This window comes from Oncorhynchus nerka, linkage group LG12 (assembly GCF_034236695.1).
Source record: "Oncorhynchus nerka isolate Pitt River linkage group LG12, Oner_Uvic_2.0, whole genome shotgun sequence".
In the NCBI taxonomy this organism is placed as follows: Eukaryota; Metazoa; Chordata; class Actinopteri; order Salmoniformes; family Salmonidae; genus Oncorhynchus; species Oncorhynchus nerka.
This window is the reverse complement of record NC_088407.1, coordinates 3341264-3358398: the sequence shown is the minus strand read 5'-3', so window position 1 is coordinate 3358398 and position 17135 is coordinate 3341264. Positions and strand designations below refer to the sequence as shown.

At 36.5% G+C, this 17135-nt stretch overlaps 1 protein-coding gene across 3 annotated transcripts in view; it reads left to right on the top strand.

Annotated features, from left to right (window-relative positions):
- Positions 1-16568, top strand: part of LOC135574206 (low affinity immunoglobulin gamma Fc region receptor III-A-like) — a 196301-nt gene extending 179733 nt beyond the window's left edge. The window contains exon 7 of one of the 3 annotated variants that reach the window (XM_065025130.1): positions 16002-16568. The gene's annotated coding sequence lies outside the window, so the exon portion shown is untranslated. Of the gene's footprint in view, positions 1-15582 lie in introns of all 3 variants that reach the window. The other 2 variants (XM_065025131.1, XM_065025129.1) reach the window with 2 other exon arrangements.
- Positions 16569-17135: the final 567 nt, after the last annotated feature.

The window sequence follows — 17135 nt, the reverse complement described above, 5'->3', positions numbered from 1 at the left end:
TACTGTAATACTGTATAACACTATAACACCACACAATACTGTATAACACCACAGGTACTGTAATACTGTATAACACTATAACACCACAGGTACTGTAATACTGTATAACACCCACAGGTACTGTAATACTGTATAACACTATAACACCACAGGTACTGTAATATAACTGTACTGTAATACACTAACACTATAACACCAGGTACTGTAATACTGTATAACACTATAACACCACAGGTACTGTAATACTGTATAACACTATAACACCACAGGTACTGTAATACTGTATAACACCACAGGTACTGCAATACTGTATAACACTATAACATCACAGGTACTGTAATACTGTATAACACTAACACCACAGGTACTATAATACAGTATAACACCACATGTACTGTAATACTGTATAACACCAACACTACAGGTACTGTAAAATTGTATAACACTATAACACCACAGGTACTGTAATACTGTATAACACCACCACAGGTACTGTAATACTGTATAATACTATAACACCACAGATACTGTAATACTGTATAACACCACAGGTACTGTAATACTGTATAACACTATAAAACATCACACAATACTGTAAAACACTATAACAGGTACTGTAATACTGTATAACACTATAACACCACAGGTAATGTAATAGTGTATAACACTTTAACACCACAGGTACTGTAGTACTGTATAACACTATAACACCACAGGTACTGTAGTACTGTATAACACCACAGGTACTGTAATACTGTATAACACTATAACACACCAGGTACTGTAATACTGTAAAACACTATAACAGGTACTGTAATACTGTATAACACTATAACACCACGGGTAACACACTACACACCAGGTACTGTAATACTGTAAAACACTATAACAGGTACTGTAATACTGTATAACACTATAACACCACAGGTACTGTAATACTGTATAACACCACAGATACTGTAATACTGTATAACACCACAGGTACTGTAATACTGTATAACACTATAACACCACAGGTACTGTAATACTGTATAACACCACAGGTACTGTAATACATAACACCACAGGTACTGTAATACTGTATAACACTAACACCACAGGTACTGTAATACTGTATAACACTAACACCACAGGTATAACACCACAGGTACTGTAATACTATAACACCACAGTATAACACTATAACACCACAGGTACTGTAATACTGTATAACACCACAGGTACTAATACTGTATAACACCACACTACAGGTACTGTAATACTGTATAACACTATAACACCACAGGTACTGTAATACTGTATAACACCACAGGTACTGTAATACTGTATAACACCACACTACAGGTACTGTAATACTGTATAACACTATACACCACAGGTACTGTAATACTGTATAACACTATAACACCACAGGTACTGTAATACTGTATAACACTATAACACCACAGGTACTGTAATACTGTATAACACTATAACACCACAGGTACTGTAATACTGTATAACACTATAACACCACAGGTACTGTAATACTGTATAACACCACAGGTATAACACCACAGGTACTGTAATACTGTATAACACTAACACCACAGGTACTGTAATACTGTATAACACCACAGGTACTGCATAACACTATAACACACAGGTACTGTAATACTGTATAACACACACCACAGGTACTATAATACAGTATAACACCACATGTACTGTAATACTGTATAACACCAACACTACAGGTACTGTAAAACTGTATAACACTATAACACCACAGGTACTGTAATACTGTATAACACGTATAACACCACAGGTACTGTAATACTGTATAATAATAACACCACAGATACTGTAATACTGTATAACACCACAGGTACTGTAATACTGTATAACACTATAACACCACAGGTAGGTACTGTAAAACACTATAACAGGTAATACTGTATAACACTATAACACCACAGGTACTGTAATAGTGTATAACACTATAACACCACAGGTACTGTAGTACTGTATAACACTATAACACCACAGGTACTGTAGTACTGTATAACACCACAGGTACTGTAATACTGTATAACACTATAACACCACAGGTACTGTAATACTGTATAACACTATAACACCACAGTACTGTAATACTGTATAACACTATAACACACACAGGTACTGTAATACTGTAAAACACTATAACACTGTATACTGTATAACACTATAACACCACAGGTACTGTAATACTGTATAACACCACAGATATGTAATACTGTATAACACCAGGTACTACTGTAATACTGTATAACACTATAACACCACAGGTACTGTAATACTGTATAACACTATAACACCACAGGTACTGTAATACTGTATAACACTATAACACCACAGGTACTGTAATACTGTATAACACTAACACCACAGGTACTGTAATACTGTATAACACCACAGGTACTGTAATACTGTATAACACCAAACACTACAGGTACTGTAATACTGTATAACACTATAACACCACAGGTACTGTAATACTGTATAACACCACAGGTACTGTAATACTGTATAACACCACACTACAGGTACTGTAATACTGTATAACACTATACCACCACAGGTAAATACTGTATAACACCAACACTACAGGTACTGTAATACTGTATAACACTATAACACCACAGGTACTGTAATACTGTATAACACTAACACACAGGTACTGTAATACTGTATAACACTATAACACCACAGGTACTGTAATACTGTATAACACTACTGTAATACATAACACTACAGGTACTGTAATACTGTATAACACTATAACACCACAGGTACTGTAATACTGTATAACACCACAGGTATACACACACTACAGGTACTGTAATACTGTATAACACTATACACCACAGGTACTGTAATACTGTATAATAACACTATAACACCACAGGTACTGTAATACTGTATAACACTATAACACCACAGGTACTGTAATACTGTATAACACTATAACACCACAGATACTGTAATACTGTATAACACCACAGGTACACTATAACACCACAGGTACTGTAATACTGTATAACACTGTAATACTGCATAAAACACCACAGGTACTGTAATACTGTATAACACTATAACACCACAGGTACTGTAATACTGTATAACACTATAACACCACAGGTACTGTAATACTGTATAACACTATAACACCACAGGTACTGTATAACACCACAGGTACTGTAATACTGTATAAGGTACTGTAATACTATAACACCACAGGTACTGTAATACTGTATAACACCAACACCACAGGTACTGTAACATAACACTATAACACCACAGGTACACCAACACTGGTACTGTAATACTGTATAACACTATAACACCACAGGTACTGTAATACTGTATAACACATAACACCACAGGTACTGTAATACTGTATAACACTATAACACCACAGGTACTGTAATACTGTATAACACCACACATGTACTGTAATACTGTATAACACTATAATACTGTATAACACTAACACCACAGGTACTGTAATACTGTATAACACTATAACACCACAGGTACTGTAATACTGTATAACACTATAACACCACAGGTACTGTAATACTGTATAACACTACACCACATGTATAATACTGTAGGTACTGTAATACTGTATAACACCACAGGTACTGTAATACTGTATAACACCAACACTAAATAACACTATAACACCACAGGTACAATACAGGTACTGTAATACTGTATAACACTATAACACCACAGGTACTGTAATACTGTATAACACTATAACACCACAGGTACTGTAATACTGTATAACACTATAACACCACAGGTACTGTAATATAACACTATAACACCACAGGTACTGTAATACTGTATAACACCAACACTACAGGTACTGTAATACTGTATAACACTATAACACCACAGGTACTGTAATACTGTATAACACAGGTACAGTAATACACACACAGGTACTGTAATACTGTATAACACTATACCACCACAGGTACTGTAATACTGTATAACACCAACACTACAGGTACTGTAATACTGTATAACACTATAACACCACAGGTACTGTAATACTGTATAACACTATAACACCACAGGTACTGTAATACTGTATAATACTATAACACCACAGATACTGTAATACTGTATAACACCACAGGTACTGTAATCCTGTATAACACCACAGGTACTGTAATACTGTATAACACTATAACACCACAGGTACTGTAATACTGTATAACACTATATAACACCACAGGTACTGTAATACTGTAGGTACTGTAATACTAACACTAACACCACAGGTACTGTAATACTGTATAACACCACAGGTACTGTAATACTGTATAACACCAACACCACAGGTACTGTAATACTGTATAACACCACAGGTACTGTATAACACTATAACACCAACACTACAGGTACTGTAATACTGTATAACACTATAACACCACAGGTACTGTAATACTGTATAACACCAACACTACAGGTACTGTAATACTGTATAACACTATAACACCACAGGTACTGTAATACTGTATAACACTATAACACCACAGGTACTGTAATACTGTATAACACTATAACACCACAGGTACTGTAATACTGTATAACACTAATAACACCACAGGTACTGTAATACTGTATAACACTAACACCACAGGTACTGTAATACTGTATAACACTATAACACCACAGGTACTGTAATACTGTATAACACTATAACACCACAGGTACTGTATAACACTGTACACCACAGGTACTGTAATACTGTATAACACTAAACACTATACACCAGGTACTGTACACTAACAGGTACTGTAATACTGTATAACACTATAACACCACAGGTACTGTAATACTGTATAACACTATAACACCACAGGTACTGTAATACTGTATAACACTATAACACCACAGGTACTGTAATACTGTATAACACTAACACCACAGGTACTGTAATACTGTATAACACCAGGTAATACTGTATAACACTATAACACCACAGGTACTGTAATACTGTATAACACTATAACACCACAGGTACTGTAATACTGTATAACACTATAACACCACAGGTACTGTATAACACCACAGGTACTGTATATACTATAACACCACAGGTACTGTATAACACTATAACACCACAGGTACTGTAATACTGTATAACACCACACAGGTACTGTAATAACACTATAACACCACAGGTACTGTAATACTGTATAACACTATAACACCACAGGTACTAATACTGTATAACACCAACACCACAGGTACTGTAATACTGTATAACACTATAACACCACAGGTACTGTAATACTGTATAACACTATAACACCACAGGTACTGTAATACTGTATAACACTATACCACAGGTACTGTAGGTACTGGTACTGTACTGTATAACACTATAACACCACAGGTACTGTAATACTGTATAACACTATACACCACAGGTACTGTAATACTGTATAACACTATAACACCACAGGTACTGTACTGTATAACACTATAACACCACAGGTATAACACCACAGGTACTGTAATACTGTATAACACTATAACACCACAGGTACTGTAATACTGTATAACACTATAACACCACAGGTACTGTAATACTGTATAACACTATAACACCACAGGTACTGTAATACTGTATAACACCAACACTACAGGTACTGTAATACTGTATAACACTATAACACCACAGGTACTGTAATACTGTATAACACTATAACACCACAGGTACTGTAATACTGTATAACAACACCACAGATATAACACCACAGGTACTGTAATACTGTATAACACCACAGGTACTGTAATACTGTATAACACTATAACAATACTGTATAACACTATAACAGGTACTGTAATACTGTATAACACTATAACACCACAGGTACTGTAATACTGTATAACACTATAACACCACAGGTACTGTAATACTGTATAACACTATAACACCACAGGTACTGTAATACTGTATAACACTATAACACCACAGGTATAACACCACAGGTACTGTAATACTGTATAACACTATAACACAGGTACTGTAATACTGTATAACACTATAACACCACAGGTACTGTAATACTGTATAACACTATAACACCACAGGTACTGTAATACTGTACACTATAACACCACAGGTACTGTAATACTGTATAACACTAACACTACAGGTACTGTATAACACCACAGGTACACCACAGATGTAATACTGTATAAAAGGTACTGTAATACTGTATATACTGTATAACACTAACACTACAGGTACTGTAATACTGTATAACACTATAACACCACAGGTACTGTAATACTGTATAACACCACAGGTACTGTGATACTGTATAACACTATAACACCACAGGTACTGTAATACCGTATAACACTAACACCACAAGTACTATAATACAATATAACACCACAGGTACTGTAATACTGTATAACACTAACACTACAGGTACTGTAATACTGTATAACACGATAACACCACAGGTACTGTAATACTGTATAATACTATAACACCACAGATACTGTAATACTGTATAACACCACAGGTACTGTAATACTGTATAACACTAACACCACAGGTACTGTAATACTGTATAACACTATAACACCACAGGTACTGTAATACTGTATAACACTATACCACCACAGGTACTGTAATACTGTATAACACTGTAACACCACAGGTACTGTAATACTGTAAAACACTATAACAGGTACTGTAATACTGTATAACACTATAACACCACAGGTACTGTAATATTGTATAGCACTATAACAGGTACTGTAATACTGTATAACACTGTAACACCACAGGTACTGTAATACTGTAAAACACTATAACAGGTACTGTAATACTGTATAACACCATAACACACCAGGTACTGTAATACTGTATAACACTATAACACCACAGTCGCTGTAATACTGTATAAAACTATAACACCACAGGTACTGTAATACTGTATAACACGATAACACCACAGCCACTGTAATACTGTATAACACTATAACACCACAGGTACTGTAATACTGTATAACACTATAACACTACAGGTACTGTAATACTGTATAACACTATAACACCACAGGTACTGTAATACTGTATAACACCAACACTACAGGTACTGTAATACTGTATAACACTATAACACCACAGGTACTGTAATACTGTATAACACCACAGGTACTGTAATACTGTATAACACCAACACTACAGGTACTGTAATACTGTATAACACTATACCACCACAGGTACCGTAATACTGTATAACACCAACACTACAGGTACTGTAATACTGTATAACACTATAACACCACAGGTACTGTAATACTGTATAACACGATAACACCACAGGTACTGTAATACTGTATAATACTATAACACCACAGATACTGTAATACTGTATAACACCACAGGTACTGTAATCCTGTATAACACCACAGGTACTGTAATACTGTATAACACTAACACCACAGGTACTGTAATACTGTATAACACTATAACACCACAGGTACTGTAATACTGTATAACACTATAACACCACAGGTACTGTAATACTGTATAACACCACAGGTACTGCAATACTGTATAACACTATAACACCACAAGTACTGTAATACCGTATAACACTAACACCACAGGTACTATAATACAGTATAACACCACATGTACTGTAATACTGTATAACACCAACACTACAGGTACTGTAAAATTGTATAACACTATAACACCACAGGTACTGTAATACTGTATAACACGATAACACCACATGTACTGTAATACTGTATAATACTATAACACCACAGATACTGTAATACTGTATAACACCACAGGTACTGTAATACTGTATAACACTATAAAACTCCAGGTAGTGTAATACTGTAAAACACTATAACAGGTACTGTAATACTGTATAACACTATAACACCACAGGTAATGTAATAGTGTATAACACTTTAACACCACAGGTACTGTAGTACTGTATAACACTATAACACCACAGGTACTGTAATACTGTATAACACTATACCACCACAGGTACTGTAATACTGTATAACACTGTAACACCACAGGTACTGTAATACTGTAAAACACTATAACAGGTACTGTAATACTGTATAACACTATAACACCACAGGTACTGTAATACTGTATAACACTATAACACCACAGGTACTGTAGTACTGTATAACACTAAAACACCACAGGTACTATAATACTGTCTAACACTATAACACCACAGGTACTGTAGTACTGTATAACACTATAACACCACAGGTACTGTAATACTGTATAACACCATAACACACCAGGTACTGTAATACTGTATAACACTATAACACCACAGGTACTGTAATACTGTATAAAAATATAACACCACATGTACTGTAATACTGTATAACACCACAGGTACTGTAATACTGTATAACACTAACACTACAGGTACTGTAATACTGTATAACACTATAACACCACAGGTACTGTAATACTGTATAACACCACAGGTACTGTGATACTGTATAACACTATAACACCACAGGTACTGTAATACCGTATAACACTAACACCACAAGTACTATAATACAATATAACACCACAGGTACTGTAATACTGTATAACACTAACACTACAGGTACTGTAATACTGTATAACACTATAACACCACAGGTACTGTAATACTGTATAACACGATAACACCACAGGTACTGTAATACTGTATAATACTATAACACCACAGATACTGTAATACTGTATAACACCACAGGTACTGTAATACTGTATAACACTACCACCACAGGTACTGTAATACTGTATAACACTATAACACCACAGGTACTGTAATACTGTATAACACTATACCACCACAGGTACTGTAATACTGTATAACACTGTAACACCACAGGTACTGTAATACTGTAAAACACTATAACAGGTACTGTAATACTGTATAACACTATAACACCACAGGTACTGTAATATTGTATAGCACTATAACAAGTACTGTAATACTGTATAACACTGTAACACCACAGGTACTGTAATACTGTAAAACACTATAACAGGTACTGTAATACTGTATAACACCATAACACACCAGGTACTGTAATACTGTATAACACTATAACACCACAGTTGCTGTAATACTGTATAAAACTATAACACCACAGGTACTGTAATACTGTATAACACTAACACCACAGGTACTGTAATACTGTATAACACTATAACACCACAGGCACTGTAATACTGTATAACACTATAACACCACAGGTACTGTAATACTGTATAACACTATAACACCACAGGTACTGTAATACTGTATAACACCAACACTACAGGTACTGTAATACTGTATAACACTATAACACCACAGGTACTGTAATACTGTATAACACCACAGGTACTGTAATACTGTATAACACCAACACTACAGGTACTGTAATACTGTATAACACTATACCACCACAGGTACCGTAATACTGTATAACACCAACACTACAGGTACTGTAATACTGTATAACACTATAACACCACAGGTACTGTAATACTGTATAACACGATAACACCACAGGTACTGTAATACTGTATAATACTATAACACCACAGATACTGTAATATTGTATAACACCACAGGTACTGTAATACTGTATAACACTAACACCACAGGTACTGTAATACTGTATAACACTATAACACCACAGGTACTGTAATACTGTATAACACTAACACAACAGGTACTGTAATACTGTATAACACTATAACACCACAGGTACTGTAATACTGTATAACACTATAACACCACAGGTACTGTAATACTGTATAACACCACAGGTACTGCAATACTGTATAACACTATAACACCACAAGTACTGTAATACCGTATAACACTAACACCACAGGTACTATAATACAGTATAACACCACATGTACTGTAATACTGTATAACACCAACACTACAGGTACTGTAAAATTGTATAACACTATAACACCACAGGTACTGTAATACTGTATAACACGATAACACCACATGTACTGTAATACTGTATAATACTATAACACCACAGATACTGTAATACTGTATAACACCACAGGTACTGTAATACTGTATAACACTATAAAACTCCAGGTAGTGTAATACTGTAAAACACTATAACAGGTACTGTAATACTGTATAACACTATAACACCACAGGTAATGTAATAGTGTATAACACTTTAACACCACAGGTACTGTAGTACTGTATAACACTATAACACCACAGGTACTGTAATACTGTATAACACTATACCACCACAGGTACTGTAATACTGTAAAACACTATAACAGGTACTGTAATACTGTATAACACTATAACACCACAGGTACTGTAATACTGTATAACACTATAACACCACAGGTACTGTAGTACTGTATAACACTAAAACACCACAGGTACTATAATACTGTCTAACACTATAACACCACAGGTACTGTAGTACTGTATAACACTATAACACCACAGGTACTGTAATACTGTATAACACCATAACACACCAGGTACTGTAATACTGCATAACACTATAACACCACAGGTACTGTAATACTGTATAAAAATATAACACCACATGTACTGTAATACTGTATAACACCACAGGTACTGTAATACTGTATAACACTAACACTACAGGTACTGTAATACTGTATAACACTATAACACCACAGGTACTGTAATACTGTATAACACCACAGGTACTGTGATACTGTATAACACTATAACACCACAGGTACTGTAATACCGTATAACACTAACACCACAAGTACTATAATACAATATAACACCACAGGTACTGTAATACTGTATAACACTAACACTACAGGTACTGTAATACTGTATAACACTATAACACCACAGGTACTGTAATACTGTATAACACGATAACACCACAGGTACTGTAATACTGTATAATACTATAACACCACAGATACTGTAATACTGTATAACACCACAGGTACTGTAATACTGTATAACACTTACACCACAGGTACTGTAATACTGTAAAACACTATAACAGGTACTGTAATACTGTATAACACTATAACACCACAGGTACTGTAATATTGTATAGCACTATAACAGGTACTGTAATACTGTATAACACTGTAACACCACAGGTACTGTAATACTGTAAAACACTATAACAGGTACTGTAATACTGTATAACACTATAACACCACAGGTACTGTAATATTGTATAGCACTATAACAGGTACTGTAATACTGTATAACACTGTAACACCACAGGTACTGTAATACTGTAAAACACTATAACAGGTACTGTAATACTGTATAACACCATAACACACCAGGTACTGTAATACTGTATAACACTATAACACCACAGTTGCTGTAATACTGTATAAAACTATAACACCACAGGTACTGTAATACTGTATAACACTAACACCACAGGTACTGTAATACTGTATAACACCACAGGTACTGTAATATTGTATAACACTAACACTACAGGTACTGTAATACTGTATAACACTATAACACTACAGGTACTGTAATACTGTATAACACTATAACACCACAGGTACTGTAATACTGTATAACACTATAACACCACAGGTACTGTAATACTGTATAACAATATAACGCCACAGGTACTGTAATACTGTATAACAATATAACGCGTGAATAACATGAATGACGTAGCATGTTGTGTTTGTAATGAATGATGTAGCATGTTGTGTTTGTTATGAATGATGTAGCATGTTGTGTTTGTTATGAATGATGTAGCATGTTATGCTATGAATGATGTAGCATGTTGTGTTTGTTATGAATGATGTAGCATGTTGTGTTTGTTATGAATGATGTAGCATGTTGTGTTATGAATGATGTAGCATCTTGTGTTTGTTATGAATGATGTAGCATGTTGTGTTTGTTATGAATGATGTAGCATGTTGTGTTATGAATGATGTAACATGTTGTGTTTGTTATGAATGGTGTAGCATGTTGTGTTTGTTATGAATGATGTAGCATGTTGTGTTATGAATGATGTAGCATGTTATGCTATGAATGATGTAGCATGTTGTGTTACGAATGATGTAACATGTTGTGTTTGTTATGAATGATGTAGCATGTTGTATTTGTTATGAATGATGTAGCATGTTGTGTTATGAATGATGTAGCATGTTGTGTTTGTTATGAATGACGTAGCATGTTGTGTTTGTTATGAATGACGTAGCATGTTGTGTTTGTTATGAATGATGTAACATGTTGTGTTTGTTATGAATGATGTAGCATGTTGTATTTGTTATGAATGATGTAGCATGTTGTGTTATGAATGACGTAGCATGTTGTGTTTGTTATGAATGATGTAGCATGTTGTATTTGTTATGAATGATGTAACATGTTGTGTTTGTTATGAATGATGTAGCATGATGTATTTGTTATGAATGATGTAGCATGTTGTGTTACGAATGATGTAACATGTTGTGTTTGTTATGAATGATGTAGCATGATGTATTTGTTATGAATGATGTAGCATGTTGTGTTACGAATGATGTAACATGTTGTGTTTGTTATGAATGATGTAGCATGTTGAATTTGTTATGAATGATGTAGCATGTTGTGTTATGAATGACGTAGCATGTTGTGTTTGTTATGAATGATGTAGCATGTTGTGTTACGAATGATGTAACATGTTTGTGTTTGTTATGAATGATGTAGCATGTTGAATTTGTTATGAATGATGTAGCATGTTGTGTTATGAATGACGTAGCATGTTGTGTTTGTTATGAATGATGTAGCATGTTGTGTTATGAATGATGTAGCATGTTGTGTTATGAATGATGTAGCATGTTGTCTTATGAATGATGTAGCATGTTTTGTTATGAATGATGTAGCATGTTGTGTTATGAATGATGTAGCATGTTGTGTTTGTTATGAATGACGTAGCATGTTGTGTTTGTTATGAACATGATGCTCTGGTCTGGTGGCTGACATTTAAACAGTCTAACATGATGCTCTGGTCTGGTGGTTGACATTTAAACAGTATAACATGATGCTCTGGTCTGGTGGCTGCCATTTAAACAGTATAACATGATGCTCTGGTCTGGTGGCTGACATTTAAACAGTATAACATGATGCTCTGGTCTGGTGGCTGACATTTAAACAGTATAACATGATGCTCTGGTGGCTGACATTTAAACAGTATAACATGATGCTCTGGTCTGGTGGTTGACATTTAAACAGTATAACATGATGCTCTGGTGGCTGACATTTAAACAGTATAACATGATGCTCTGGTCTGGTGGCTGACATTTAAACAGTATAACATGATGCTCTGGTGGCTGACATTTAAACAGTATAACATGATGCTCTGGTGGCTGACATTTAAACAGTATAACATGATGCTCTGGTCTGGTGGCTGACATTTAAACAGTATAACATGATGCTCTGGTCTGGTGGCTGACATTTAAACAGTATAACATGATGCTCTGGTCTGGTGGCTGACATTTAAACAGTATAACATGATGCTCTGGTCTGGTGGCTGACATTTAAACAGTATAACATGATGCTCTGGTGGCTGACATTTAAACAGTATAACATGATGCTCTGGTCTGGTTGCTGACATTTAAACAGTATAACATGATGCTCTGGTGGCTGACATTTAAACAGTATAACATGATGCTCTGGTGGCTGACATTTAAACAGTATAACATGATGCTCTGGTGGCTGACATTTAAACAGTATAACATGATGCTCTGGTCTGGTGGCTGACATTTAAACAGTATAACATGATGCTCTGGTCTGGTGGCTGATATTTAAACAGTATAACATGATGCTCTGGTCTGGTGGCTGACATTTAAACAGTATAACATGATGCTCTGGTCTGGTGGCTGACATTTAAACAGTATAACATGATGCTCTGGTGGCTGACATTTAAACAGTATAACATGATGCTCTGGTCTGCTGGCTGATATTTAAACAGTATAACATGATGCTCTGGTCTGGTGGCTGACATTTAAACAGTATAACATGATGCTCTGGTGGCTGACATTTAAACAGTATAACATGATGCTCTGGTGGCTGACATTTAAACAGTATAACATGATGCTCTGCTCTGGTGGCTGACATTTAAACAGTATAACATGATGCTCTGCTCTGGTGGCTGACATTTAAACAGTATAACATGATGGTCTGGTCTGGTGGCTGACATTTAAACAGTATAATATGATGCTCTGGTGGCTGACATTTAAACAGTATAACATGATGCTCTGGTCTGGTGGCTGACATTTAAACAGTATAACATGATGCTCTGGTCTGGTGGCTGACATTTAAACAGTATAACATGATGCTCTGGTCTGGTGGCTGACATTTAAACAGTATAACATGATGCTCTGGTCTGGTGCCTGACATTTAAACAGTATAACATGATGCTCTGGTCTGGTGGCTGACATTTAAACAGTATAACATGATGCTCTGCTGGCTGACATTTAAACAGTATAACATGATGCTCTGGTCTGGTGGCTGACATTTAAACAGTATAACATGATGCTCTGGTCTGGTGGCTGACATTTAAACAGTATAACATGATGCTCTGGTCTGGTGGCTGACATTTAAACAGTATAACATGATGCTCTGGTCTGGTGGCTGACATTTAAACAGTATAACATGATGCTCTGGTCTAGTGGCTAACATTTAAACAGTATAACATGATGCTCTGGTCTGGTGGCTGACATTTAAACAGTATAACATGATGCTCTGGTCTGGTGGCTGACATTTAAACAGTATAACATGATGCTCTGGTCTGGTGGCTGACATTTAAACAGTATGACATGATGCTCTGGTCTGGTGGCTGACATTTAAACAGTATAACATGATGCTCTGGTGGCTGACATTTAAACAGTATAATATGATGCTCTGGTCTGGTGGCTGACATTTAAACAGTATAATATGATGCTCTGGTCTGGTGGCTGACATTTAAACAGTATAACATGATGCTCTGGTCTGGTGGCTGACATTTAAACAGTATAACATGATGCTCAAAATACCCAAAGCCATCATGCCAAATATTCTTACAACTGAAAGCATTCGTAAAAATAGAGGCTGTCTCCACCCCACACATAGACGTATCAGAGCAGTAGATCTGTGTCTGTTTGAGGTTGTAGCTGTATGTGAACAACATCACCCATTGTTAAACACCTCTGTTGCTCTGTCACACATTTCACATATATTTTTGGTCATTTAACTCTTGTCCAGAGCAACTTACAGCAGTGAGTTGATACATTATTGAACTCTTTCCTGTACTGGTCCCCTGTGGGATTTGAACCTACAACCCTGGCATTGTAAGGGCCATTCTCTACCAACTGAGCATCACGGGAAAAACACACACACACACACGGATGTATAACTGTATAGAACTACACATTAAACACTGAGACCTGTTGGGGTCTATAACTGCTCCTGTGGTGTTGGAGGTCTTCACTGTAGTAGACTGGATCAGCTCCTCTGTCCCTCACTCATCTCTCTCTCCTCTCTCTTTACCTAGTGACCCTGTTCATCAGAACGTCATGGTGTTGGAGGTCTTCACTGTAGTAGACTGGATCAGCTCCTCTGTCCCTCACTCATCTCTCTCTCCTCTCTCTTTACCTAGTGACCCTGTTCATCAGAACGTCATGGTGTTGGAGGTCTTCACTGTAGTAGACTGGATCAGCTCCTCTGTCCCCCACTCATCTCTCTCTCCTCTCTCTTTACCTAGTGACCCTGTTCATCAGAACATCATGGTGTTGGAGGTCTTCACTGTAGTAGACTGGATCAGCTCCTCTGCCCCCACTCATCTCTCTCTCCTCTCTCTTTACCTAGTGACCCTGTTCATCAGAACGTCATGGTGTTGGAGGTCTTCATTGTAGTAGACTGGATCAGCTCCTCTGTCCCTCACTCATCTCTCTCTCCTCTCTCTTTACCTAGTGACCCTGTTCATCAGAACATCATGGTGGATGGAAAAAGATGCTCTCTTCAGCAGCGGTGAATAACCACAACCCTGTCAGTCCATCTCTTTACTTCTCCTTTCTCTTATCTTCTCTCTCCCTCCTCCCCTTTTCACACCAACGGACTTATCTTTAGACGCTGCAGCCTTGACCTCCATCAACAGCATCAGCAACAGAGAGGTGTGAAGTTTCCACAACAGAGTTAGAGTTAGTTTATCATGTACTTCTCTTTAGACGCTGCAGCCTTGACCTCCAACAGTTAAACCACTGACTGGAACCACAGAGTTAGTCAGTTTATCATGAGAACATACAGACACCACTGACTGGAACCAGCTGACAGTTTCAGTTGTAAAGACTTCATTACTACTAACAGAAGGAAAGTTGTAGTGTTTTGTCCATGATGAATGATGTAAAGACTTCAATGTGTTTTATATTGTAATTGTTTATGTCCAATTGGATATTTCTGTAATGTAATTGTGTGTTTTTATCTTGAGCAACACCAGTGTATGGTTGCCAACTGACCAAATAAAGCTTCCTAGACCTCGTGGTTATACGTGTTGTATCCTGATTTAACCAGTAGATGGCAGTGCTCCATGTGTTGTATCCTGATTTAACCAGTAGATGGCCGTGCTCTATGTGTTGTATCCTGATTTGTCCACTAGATGGCAGTGCTCCATGTGTCTACTAGATGGCAGTGCTCCATGTGTCTACTAGATGGCAGTGCTCCATGTGTCTACTAGATGGCAGTGCTCCATGTGTCCACTAGATGGCAGTGCTCCATGTGTCTACTAGATGGCAGTGCTCCATGTGTTGTTTCCTGACTTGTCCACTAGATGGCAGTGCTCCATGTGTTGTTTCCTTACTTGTCCACTAGATGGCAGTGCTCCATTACATTTACATTTAAGTCATTTAGCAGACGCTCTTATCCAGAGCGACTTACAAATTGGTGCTTTCACCTTATGACATCCAGTGGAACAGCCACTTTACAATAGTGCATCTAGGGAGGGGGGTGAGAAGGATTACTTTATCCTATCCTAGGTATTCCTTAAAGAGGTGGGGTTTCAGGTGTCTCCGGAAGGTGGTGATTGACTCCATGTGTCCACTAGATGGCAGT